General features: G+C 44.2%; 1 long non-coding RNA gene across 3 annotated transcripts; it reads left to right on the top strand.

Moving 5' to 3' along the window:
• Positions 1–514: 514 nt before the first annotated feature.
• Positions 515–12,026, top strand: LOC308467023. Of its 3 annotated transcripts, none has more exons than XR_013981091.1 (3): positions 515–882; positions 10,117–10,206; positions 10,917–12,026. It is a non-coding gene; the product is annotated as an uncharacterized lncRNA (long non-coding RNA). The 3 variants fall into 3 exon arrangements; XR_013981092.1 differs by lacking the exon at positions 515–882 and adding an exon at positions 5,651–5,825; XR_013981093.1 differs by lacking the exon at positions 515–882 and adding an exon at positions 5,651–6,065.
• The last annotated feature ends 545 nt before the right edge of the window (positions 12,027–12,571 follow it).

The following is a 12,571-nucleotide window of genomic DNA, read 5'->3' as shown; positions in this document are numbered from 1 at the left end:
ACAAATCAGAGTGAATGGTCAATAAGGGGTTGGGGCTAGGTGTCAAATTTTACCACATTACCAAGCTCTGCTTCTGTTCGCCAGTTAGAATAACTGTAGGGTAGCCATCTGACCCAAGTTTTGTTCAAAGAAAAGAGAAAGAAAGAAAGTGAGAGCAGCAGGGGCCTTGAAGTTGTGCACCAACAGTTTGCATAAACTGGCACAATAAGTCACTTGGTCACAATCTTCCCCATTTTGGTGAGGTGGATTGCATTTCTGTTTAAATTATAGTCATTATTTCTAAATTTGCATCTAGACATATAAATTAGCACAGGGATTTTTTAAAAAAAATGCAAAATTCAAAAAAGCAACATGATTTTGTTTTTTGGAATTTAATTATTTGTTCAGCTCAGGCAATTTGTTAATGCAAATCCGTGTCCTCTTTGGTCATCTTCTTTCTTTCTTTCTTTCTTTCTTTCTTTCTTTCTTTCTTTCTTGATGCATAAGTAGCCACCCTAAATCCTGGAGCGCTTGATCCTGCCAGCTAACATGCTGTTCCAGAGCACCCTGGTCATTAGTTCCTACCCTGCGATTTATTAGATCAGCTGTTCCCAAGCTTTTCACTTAAGGCAAGCCACAGATGGAACGTATCTGGCCCTGAAAATATGCCCACTCTCAACCCAGAAGGCCTCACTGCCTATCCAAGGGGCTGGGGAGTTGGGACTCAGGACAAGGCCCTGATTGCTGTTTCTCACAAGCCTCGCTGCTGTGGCGCATCGGACTTCACGGCTATCTATCTTGCCTCTTACACTCATCGCTCACCAGAGATGCAAACGGAGCCCACGCACCCCGAGCCCTCCTTCCTCTAGCCGGCTGCCAACAACATTTCTTCCCTCTGAAAGTGTAAGTGCTCAGCATGCATGGATTGGAACCAAGAGCCATTCCAGGCGGGAACATCAAATGCAGCGAATAGCTCTGCCAAGGAGAGACAAAAAAGGCAGCTCACGAGATCAGTTTTTAGCAACCCTGTATTTATAGCAAGGCAGACAGGGAACCTAAATCTGTGCTGATTCATAAAGGAGGCTCACACAGCCCTTGCGAAAGGGATTTTCACCACATAATCAGGGCCCAGTCGTCAAAACAGACCATCAGGGATGGCTTACAGTGGAACAGTTCCTGCCTGCATCCTCAGCAGCGAGCTGATGCCAGAGATGTTAAATCTGCCTTTCGCTATCACCATCCTTGGAAGATGGAGATGTTTATAGGAAAGGGAGTGGCGGGAAAAGTGAGTCGGGACATTGGAAAGGCTGGGAGGCCACTGTGGCAGCCATGTGCGCATGTGTGCCGGCACACACGGGTTTGCGTACGCCTGGTTTGGGTTAAGGGAGGGATGACTTACACCCCCCCACCCCCAAAAAACCACTGTCTGAATCCTGATTCCTGTATCTTACAAGTTTTCTTTTTCTTTTTTTATTTTCAATGCAAAATTAGAACACAAATTACAAACATTGAATCCAAAACAGTACAAACAAGGGGGGGGGGGGAACACAAGCGGGGGGAAAAACACAAAAAAACAAAGACACAAAACACACATCTACAAATAAAACCATATTATCATTCTAATCGTTACGTATGTATACACGTATTGACTTCCTTCCTTTGTTCTAAGACCTTGAAATTTTTACTCTTTCTAAATTGTTGTGTCTAATGTAGATTATCTCTATCTTTATACTTTTTGCACCATTTTCCTCTTTCTTTAACCTTGCAAAACTTCATTTGTTACATACCGACATGCTTACTCCAGAACAATGTTTTTTCATATACAGTGGTACCTCAGGTTAAGTACTTAATTCGTTCCAGAGGTCCGTTCTTAACCTGAAACTATTCTTAACCTGAAGCACCACTTTAGCTAATGGGGCCTCCTGCTGCTGCCGCGCCGCCGGAGCACGATTTCTGTTCCCATCCTGAAGCAAAGTTCTTAACCAGAGGTACTATTTCTGGGTTAGCGGAGTCTGTAACCTGAAGCGTATGTAACCTGAAGCGTATGTAACCTGAAGTACCACTGTACTCTTTAGCACATCCCCATTCTTTTAATAATTTTTGGTCCGATTGTCCGAAAGGGTCCCACAGACATAGCAAGGTGGGGGTTCAGACAGGCAAGTAACTGCAGTTAGTGTCACCAACTAACTATCTACATGTCAGGGAGAAAAGCGGGGATTTCAAAAGAAAAAAGAAAAAGTGACAGCCATATATATCGGTGTGTTTCAAGGTGGACTCTCTGTTTGTTCAAAGTGATATCTAGTCTTCATAGGCCTCTCTGGAGTCCAGGACCAGCCGAGTGCACAAAACAAAATCCTCTGGTAAAGAGCGCTTCCATGACTGTACGAAATCTGAAAGCCAATTATCTGGACGTGGCTTTCTTCCAGGGTGCTTTTGGATGCTGCTGCTTCCATTGGTAGCATTGTAGGGCTGGATCAGGTAGGTGATGGCACCTTAGCAAACATTCCTCTTGAAAATTAGAAGTTAGCCAGGAGGACCGGCAACAAAATGTTTGAGTGAAGTGCTCTTGTTCCCTGTTCCAATAAGTCTGCCAGTATTGGGACCGTACTGAGGGGGGCTGCTTTTGGGAAGAATGGTGGGAGCCTGAATCTTCCCAGGAGCAGGAGGACAGTATAGATTTGGAACAGTGGTTCGCAGTTCAGAAGGCAGAAGCTGGAAAGTACCGGATGGGAAACAGCTAGGAGAAGAAGCACTGGGAGAGAAAGAGTTAACAGACTCACTTTCTCTGGAAGTGCCCATCCGCTCAGCCCAAGGTCAAGGAGAGCAGATAAAATGGCTACTCAGAAAGAACAGTGGTTGAGAGATCAGGTTACAAGGCGTGATAGTGACGTGGGTGACTATGGAGAAAGTGGGTGTAACCCTTAATTGGGAGCACCTTCAGTCCTAGGAAATGGATTCTTTGTTCTCTCGCTGTGATTATTAAGATTTCTAACTGGTAAGAAGACTCCTTTTTGTTTGTTTGTTCTGCTTATCTATTGCCAAAGGGGGGGGGGCGATTCCCTGAAGCCTGACAGCCGGCCAGTCAGTTATGACCCCTCTCCACTGTATCTCATTGCATTTCCTGATCTTTCTTTTTTCACTCCCCGCCAGCACCTCCTGTTCGGGGTACTCCATTCCATTTTCCCACCCCAACAGTGAGGGCTCATCCACGCATCTACCTAGAAAGCATGGGTCCAAGTGGTTTCCATTTGCCCCACTCACCACTTTAGCATGGAATCGGAAAAATGTCAAACCGCAGAAAACCCAATTGACATTTGCTCCAATTCAACCCTAAAGAGCAGGTTTTCTGAGGGGGTAAGTGGTGGGGGAAGCTGGACGAGCCCTGATGAGTCAGTATTCTGTGGCCACTGAACACACTCTGTCCTGATTGGGCTGTTGTGCATCAATGGGAACACCCCCTGATGCTTAACCCAGGGCGGATTCACACATTCGTATTTTCAAGTGTACACCTAAAAATGTAATGTGCGAATGAGACAGACTCATGCTGGGAAATGCATTGTTAGAATGTGTCAAGGCTGATGGTTCATCTGCAGAAGGCGCCTTCTGTGGGAAGTCTGGATTTGTGTGGAACTGCTTGATGATGTTGCTCGAATGTCTATGTTTGAATGAAGTCTATGAGTTAAAGCTCAAATGCACACAGCAGAGGCAGCCAGGTTTGCTATGCACGGTCTGCCCCCCAACTCATGTGCAAAGCAGGGTTTGTGGAGTTTTGCATCAAAAGCTGCACATGGGCTCCATTGCTTCAGACCCTTCTCTCCCCAGCGTGGCTCATTTCTGGCATTATTGGAATGAGTTAAAAGTGCTGGCGGTGGCAAATCCCAGGAACGAAACGTAGGACAGGACTGAGGGTAGGGATGGGAGAGAGAAAAAATGCATTTAAAGACAGACCTACCTAATTCACACTTTCTGAAACAATGGCTTGTCCCTGGGAAGTACCATTCTCTGGTGCTCATTAGGAACAAATGGCAATCGGGGTTTTCTCCTAACATTTGCTACGAATGAGCAATAATGAGCAGGGTTCCACTGGGAAAGGAGTAGGGCAAGTGGAAGACTGCTCTGAGCATAGGAACCGACTCCTAGGAGCCAAGGTCCCTTCAGCCCCTCCCCCAATAAAATATTTGAGGGGTCTGCCCCCCCAGACTGGGCATAAATTGCCAGTCAAATGGTGTGCTTTGTGACTGGTGATGCAGACCAGGGCTTACCTGCTTCGTCCCCAGATCCATGCTTCCTAGGCACGGCACAAGCGGAAGTGTGGATGAGTCCAATATGGGCACCGAAACAACAGCCATCCTTCTAAATTCACACTTCTCTTCATTATGCAGTGCAGTTCTCGAGCAAAATAATGTGTGAAAACTGCACAAACCTCCAGGCTTGACTACTGTAATTCGCTCTACGCGGGGCTGCCCTTGAAGCTGTCCCAGAAACTCCAGCGGGTGCAGAATGCTGCAGCGAGGCTCCTCACGGGGTCTCTGCCATGGGAGCATATTCACCCAGTGCTTTTCCAGCTGCACTGGCTGCCGGTGGAGTACAGGGTCAGATTTAAGGTGCTGGTTTTGACCTTTAAAGCCCTTCACGGTCTAGGACCCTCGTACCTACAGGACCGCCTCTCCCGGTATGCCCCATGGAGGACCTTAAGGTCCATAAATAGCAACACCCTAGAGGTCCTGGGCCCTAAGGAAGTCAGATTAGCCTCAACCAGAGCCAGGGCCTTTTCAACACTGGCTCCGGCCTGGTGGCACGCTCTGTCTTATGAGACCAGGGCCCTGCGGGATCTGATTTCTTTCCGCAGGGCCTGTAAGACAGAGTTGTTCCGCCTGGCCTTTGGCTTAGAATCAATTTGATTCCCTCCCCCTCTTTCTTTTTTCCTTTTTCCTCCTGTGAAGAGGCTGCATTTTAATGTTTTAATGTTGTATTTTAATCAACTTGTTTTTATTATTGGTTGTTAGCCGCCCTGAGCCCGGTCTTGGCTGGGGAGGGCGGGGTATAAATAAAATTTATTATTATTATTATTATTATTATTATTATTAACAACAACTAGGTCAAAGTGTGCATAAAAGCACACAAATTAGTGAAAAGAACATACAAGAAAAGCATTATATTAGGAGAAATGATTTGAAAAAATGTGTATATTAGGAAACATTGCATCCAGACATGGGTATATTTAGAGAAATTCGTGGATGAAGACTTAAAAAAAAAAATCAAACTGATTCGGAAATGTAGATCTGAACTTAAAACTGGAAAAATGAGAAACTGAGGAAAAATGAAATGGGCACATTTGCCCATCCACTGGTGGGGTTTTAACTTCTCTCACTCATGTGCCCTTTTATTTTATTTATTTTTATGTGTTGAATTTACATACTGCCCTATACCCGCAAGTCTTTTGTACCCAGGTAAAAATCTGACTCCCTCCCTTTGAGCAGAGCAAACATGTGAATAAACAATCATGGCTGCCCTGTAACGTCGAGGGAACGTGTGTGAGAAAGCATCGTTTCACGTGCCTTTAAGTGCTGTGTTTGTGCCTGTATCTGAACAAAATGTGTACATTTCAGATTAGGAGCTGGCACGGCCCTTTCCCTTAACTGATCCCAAATGCGTTTGCTCCGAGGTTGGAGACAGTTAAGAGAGTGTGGTTTCCTCCGCTTTAACTTTTCCAAAAGGCTCTTTTTGAAATTTCTACCTCCAACTTTTATCATCTGCGGAGCAACAGGAAGCGATCCTTATGGAGCCTTCCAGATGTTTTGGGGAACGGACACAGCTGGACCGACCGCACAGCCTGTGATGTCTAGGTAAGAGCCCCTGGAAGCATGGAAGCCTCAGATTTCGCCTGTCTGACCAGGCGTATTTTTAGAAATTAAGGTCACCCAAGCCTCACGAGCTGGAGCTGAAACTGTTCCCCCTTGCGAGTGACGACGAGTTCCCTCCAGCTTCCCTTCACTGGCGAGGAAAACATGGCAACCCCGCTCAGAACAACCAAACAAAAGCAAAACGGGGAAGCTGTCTAGAGCCTCATCACCCACTGAGAAGCAGTGAGTCACCACCATGTGAAATTCTCCTCTCCCACATATATCCTTCCCTGGTCATCTGGTCTGCTAAGCCATACTGGGGGCTTGTAGCATCAAGCCGACAAACAAAACTACCCTTTCCTTTAGGTTGTGAGTTTCATGCCTGTCTTCCTTCATATTCTTCCCCCCTCCCTGTTGCAGCTTGCAGATTGCAGAGAAAAAGAAACGGAACCACACCCAGCAGGGATTTTTATTTTTCTTTACCATTCAAAAACCAGGAGTCTTGGATCCTCCAGACATAAAACAAAACTAACCGCTGTCATACGTAAATCAAGTACTTAATGTAAGAGGTGTTTTAGGCGACAGAAGTTGTTCCCAGATTACCTGCTTAATGAGCATTTATCCTGATTTGTTTGCACAAAGTTTGCAGGGAGGTTAGACTGTGCCAACTATTTATTGAGCATTCACCCTGATTTGCTTGCAAAGAGAATATACAACAGCTTCATACACAACATACATTTAAAGAACTCCCCCTAATGTTGGGCCAATGTTGAGCTTTTTTTAGGTTTGCAAAAATTCAAAGAAAAAAAGAGAGTTTTGGAGCTATTTTTAAGGAGATTCATGGGTCACCATACACCCAGATTTTCCCGGACACTTCAACAATTTCTGCCCAGATGCTGTTTGCAAGGGCTGAATACTGGGTAAGATATTCCAGACGTATGGCAACCCTATTTAATACCCTCCCACCTGCTCTCCCATCTCACCCCCTCAAATTGTACCCTGCCTGCTTTGCAGCAAGGAAATGACAGCTGGGTTTCCGAGCCCCACATTTCCTGCCAAACGCATGGTTCATGCCTACTGTGTTTTTGCATGCCAATCACACACAGCACAGAGCTTCCCTCTGCCAACTCCAAATGTTACACATGCACCTACCATTCATGTAACCATTGCATCTCTCTGTCCCTCCCCTCCCCCTTTCTTCTTCAGACACACAGCTATTATTATTATTTTTTAGTGAACTGTGATTTCCTTGTGACTGGCTCTTCCTCCTCTGCCTTTTTTCAGGACTGTGAGGTACCTCCCAGATGGAAATACAGTCATACCTCTTGTTAACGTTTGCTTCAAGTTAAGTCTTTTCAGGTTGTGTCCCGCGGCAACCTGGGAGTACTGGAAAGGGTTACTTCCAGGTTTCGCCACTCACACATGCGCAGATGCGCAAAATGACATCATGCGCATGCACAGAAGCTGCGAATTGCGACCCACATGTGCGCAGACGTGCAGGCGCAGGTTGCGTTCCTTTCAGGTTGCGAATGGGGCTCTGGAATGGATCCCGTTCACAACTAGAGGTACCACTGTAGATCTAAACCACAGACTGTCAATGACTTCATGCCATCTCGTATATATGGAGGACAGGCCTTGCGACACTGTTTACCAAGGATAACTAGGTGGAACATCCATATACAGAAGCAGTACACCAGATGTTAGGAAAACAACAACAGGGGAGAGCTGTTGTCTTCATGCCTTGCTTATAAGTTCCCCGAAGCGTCTGGCTGGCCACAGAGAACAGGATCTTGTTGGAGGTGGCCCCACACTTCTAGAACTCTCCCCTGGAAGCATGAGTAGCCCCATGTTGTGAACATTGTAAGAAACAACTTAAAGCATGTTTGTTCCACCCTGCTTTTAATTAATTGCCCTTGCTTTATTTAATTGATGTGGATGTTCTGCCTGCAATTCAGTCTTAAGGGTGTGTGATGTGGTTTTAATTAAATGGTTATTTTATTGTCATTTTTATTGTTGTTGTACTCTATTAAATTTTGTATGTCGCCTTGAAGGGGCGATTGCACCCAAAAAGGCAGTACATTAGGTAAATATGTTAAAATAAATATAACTGTTAAAGCCAGAATGCTGGATGCAATGAACCTTTGGTCCAGTCTTCTTCTTCTTCTTCTTCTTCTTCTTCTTCTTCTTCTTCTTCTTCTTCTTCTCTTTCTTCAAGGCATGCAGCAGACAGCTCTTGCAAGTTCAACGAGGAACTGAAGCGCAGAAAGGAAAGTTTCCCCACAAGAGGTTGTTCCTGTTGGACAAGGCTGGGATGTCTACCCATGGCAACCAGAACCGATCTCAGCCCTGTAATTACAGAACAGCTATAGCCTCTCAGCTATTCCCAGAGTTTCTTGCAAATGTGCTGATCCTGAGCTTCCATCCGCTTAACCATTTTGGCTAACGGTTGTTTATGAGCCTGACTGTTCTACCTGGCAGAGTTACTATGCAAACTCACAAAAAGGCTGCCAGCAAACTGGCCCCACTATAAGGCAGCCGTAGATTTTGGTTAGGACTCGCTAATGATTACCTCCTGGCAAATAGAAGGGGAAGAAATGGAGGCAGTGAGAGATTTTACTTTTTTGGGCTCCATGATCACTGCAGATGGTGACAGCAGTCATGAAATTAAAAGACGCCTGCTCCTTGGGAGAAAGGCGATGGCAAACCTAGACAGCATCTTAAAAAGCAGAGACATCACCTTGCCAACAAAGGTCCGTATAGTTAAAGCCATGGTTTTCCCAGTAGTGATGTATGGAAGTGGGAGCTGGACCATAAAGAAGGCTGATCGCCGAAGAACTGATGCTTTTGAATTATGGTGCTGGAGGAGACTCTTGAGAGTCCCATGGACTGCAAGAAGATCAAACGCATCCATTCTTAAGGAAATCAGCCCTGAGTGCTCACTGGAAGGACAGATCGTGAAGCTGAGGCTCCAATACTTTGGCCACCTCATGAGAAGAGAAGACTCCCTGGAAAAGACCCTGCTGTTGGGAGAGATGGAGGGCACAAGGAGAAGGGGACGACAGAGGACAAGATGGTTGGACAGTGTTCTCGAAGCTACAAACATGAGTCTGACCAAACTGCGGGAGGCAGTGGAAGACAGGAGTGCCTGGCGTGCTCTGGTCCATGGGGTCACGAAGAGTCGGACACGACTAAACGACTAAACAACAACAACAACAACAACAACAATGATTATAATCATGATGAATAATAATTATCATGAATAATACTTCTATCAGAATTATTACACACCAGCACAAGAACAAGAAGACCCACCTGGCCTCTCCTGGAGAATAGACCCATTTTTTATGTGGTTTCCTGGCCCATTTACACTTTTGGTCTTCAAAATCCTGCATGGCAAAGATGAGTCATATTCTGGTTAAGATTAACTCCTTTCTGTTTGTTATAACCCCGTCATCCCATTGGATACTGACATTCTTGTACCATGAGAAAAGTTTCCTAGAAACTTTCCTTGGGCCGTTCCTTTTCTTACACATAAAAAATGATCTGATATTGCAGAAAAAGCGAGAACTTTGAACTTTGGGGAGATTGCTTACTATCTAGAGATGCAATCCTGCTACTAAGAAACAGTTCTAAACGATTGATTTCCATTGGAGAGCCAGATTGAAATGGGCAGACTTAAAAATAAAATAAAAAAGCGGGGTGGGGGGAGAAGTGTTTAATTTTAGCTGGCCTATTTGAGGAGTTCTGCGAGGATTTGATCTTCAGATCCATTTGGTGGCTGGGCCAAGCAAGGGAATGACTGAAATTTTTGGATAATAGCAAAAGGTTTAAAAGGTGCCAGTGATAACAGCAGAGATTCAAAAGCTTATTCAGGAAGAGAATGCAGTGGCATTTGGGCATGGCTTGTTAGAAATGGAGTGTACAGGGCTGGGGGAGAGATTTGGTTCAGGCCTCATTCAAAGCCCAATTGATCAAATTCACATTTTCCAAAACAATATATGAACTGAAACGCAGCCGTCCTTCAAAATTTGCACGTACCTGAATTTTACTATGTAGTTTGCCAACCAGCCAATGTTTACAAAAATCAAAATGTCAGGGGAAAGTGAGCATAAACATGACCATACTGGTGAAATTAACACACACAAATGTGTTATATTGGGGAAATTTAGCTTACAAAAATGTGTAAATAAGTCAAAACGACATATACAAATGTGTTTATTAGGGGAAATTTGAGCTAAAATGCTGATGGGTTTTCATGAGGATTTTTTTTTTTTTTAATTGTGAATTGCTGCAGTATTTGGAGAACTGGATTTGAAATTGGAAAAATACTGAGAGAACCTAAACGGACAGATCCTTGCATCCCTACACAGAGCATAATAAGACTGTAAGCACTAGTAACATTTTTGCAGTGGGAGATATGGTTAATGCCATGGAAGATAAATGCATGCATGGCTAGGGAAATTGTGGCCCTCCAGATTTGTTGGACTCCAGCAAACGCAATTCAGATATGCAACACAGACCTGTGTGCTGCGGAGCAGATTGCACAGAACGGTCAAACTGTAGGGTTGTCTCAGCCACGCTTCCTGTATCGCAGGCCCCTGGGACTCAGGGAGAGCAGCCTAGGAGATAATGGGATGGCATTTGGCAGAGCAGGGCAGCTATGGGAGCCCAGTGGCATGGACGTAGCCAGGGGGGCAGGGAGGGGCAGCTGCCCCCCTAAATCAATAAAAATCAATAAAAAAATACTTAACTAACTGGGGTTCTGTCCCCCCAACATAAAGCCTGCTCCTTCTAACAATCCAATCCCCCAGTGGGATTCGAGTGGAGCTTAGAGGCAAGTGCTAAAGACAGGCAATGGCACTTGGAGGGTCAGTGGGTGGGAACTGGCTACCTAAGCTTATAATTTTTATTTATTAAATTTACCACCCGTCAGCCAAAGATCTAAGCGTGATGGCTCTGGCTGACATGGAGCCTAATGAACACATGAGTTCAGCTAATGGGAAAGAAAGCTCTCATCAAGGCAGGCAGGAAAATAGCCCAGTCTCTTTTGGTGCTGGCTCCTCACATCCTGATATTTTACTTCTTCTCCTACAGACCCTGAGAAATATCAGGTTATAAAATCCTGAAAGAAGAAGAAGAAGAAGAGTTTGGATTTGATATCCCGCTTTATCACTACCCTAAGGAGTCTCAAAGTGGCTAACAATCTCCTTTCTCTTCGTCCCCCACAACAAACACTCTGTGAGGTGAGTGGGGCTGAGAGACTTCAGAGAAGTGTGACTGGCCCAAGGTCACCCAGCAGCTGCGTGTGGAGGAGTGGGGAATCGAACCCAGTTCACCAGATTACGAGTCCACCGCTCTGAACCACTACACCACACTGGTTCTCCTTCGGGTCAGCTTCAGAAACTTCGGGTCAGCTTCAGATTTTGCTCACAAATCTCCTGCATCACCTCTAGCTCTCAGTTTTTGAGAAGGATGTCTCTGTTTGCTTTTTGGTTGGGCTACCCATGTCTGTGTGTACAATTGGGGTGGGGGTGGAATATAATATAAGAGTCTGAATTTTCGGATTATGTTTCTGAATGTGCCAACGTACCAGCAACAATAAAAATCTACGAAGCAGAAATGCATGTGTGTGAAAACACAGAATGCCACAAAGTGTTCCAGGCAATGTAGAATGTAGCAGACAGAACGAACTGAAAATAAGAAGAAAAGTTATTGGAGGTGGGAATGATTGAAATTTTCGTAATGTAATGATCTTGCAAATAGTGGTAAGCTTATCATGGCATTTAAAGCACATACATGAATCCTGGCAACTGTAGTTTACCCCCACAGAGCTGCAGTTCCCAGCACCCTTAACAAAACTACAGTTTCCAAGATTCTTTGAAGGGGAAATGTGTTTTAAATGTATGGTGTGTGCACAGGAAACATTTTAAAGATTGTGCTAACTGGCAATTTTATTTTGTTTTAAATTAATCTTTATTGGTTTAAAATCAACACTTATACGCACAGCAAAAGCTTGAAAAAAGAAAACGAAAACGAAACAAAAAAAGCACGATACATCTCTTACAAACAATGCACAACAGAACAATACATCACAAATTCACAAAAATGTACCATCAACTTTCGACTTCCTTGATATGGGTTCTTTGTTTTCTCAATTACTTGCCTCTGTTTTCCAATTTTATCCTTATTAAATCTTGTTTGACTTCTTTATACCTTTAGCAATCCCAAGAGTTATTTGAAGCATTCTAAAATTTTTATACGGGGACACTGTTCTTTTAAATATTGTCTATAGATTTTTCATTCCCTTTTGAACTTTTGGATTGAACAATCTCTTATCTTTTCCGTCATATATGCTAATTCCATGTATTCCAGCATTTTTACTTGCCATTCCTCTTTTGATGGAGTTTTATCTCCTTTCCCTCCCCTGGCAATCAGCATTCTCGTTGCCGTTGTTGCATACAAAAAGATCCTTCTTTTCTCCCTTGGGATGTCTGACACCATTATTCCTAAGAGGAAGACTTCCAGTTTTTTATTAAACGCTATTTTGAACAGGTTTTTTTTATTCACTGGCAATTTTAATGTATCGAAGAGCATTCAAAACATAATTTCACTACATGAACATTGGGTGAAAAAGTTACTTTTCCATGTCACAAAAAGTGACTTGTGAATTGGGCCATCAAATATGGGTGCAAATGAGGCTGCGTCATGAACAGAGAAGCCAGAAAGGGAGAGTAAGAATAGATCTCCCT

Source organism: Podarcis pityusensis (genome assembly GCF_964106645.2).
Source record: "Podarcis pityusensis genome assembly, chromosome: 17".
Taxonomy (NCBI): domain Eukaryota; kingdom Metazoa; phylum Chordata; class Lepidosauria; order Squamata; family Lacertidae; genus Podarcis; species Podarcis pityusensis.
This window is presented reverse-complemented; position numbering and strand designations above follow the sequence as displayed.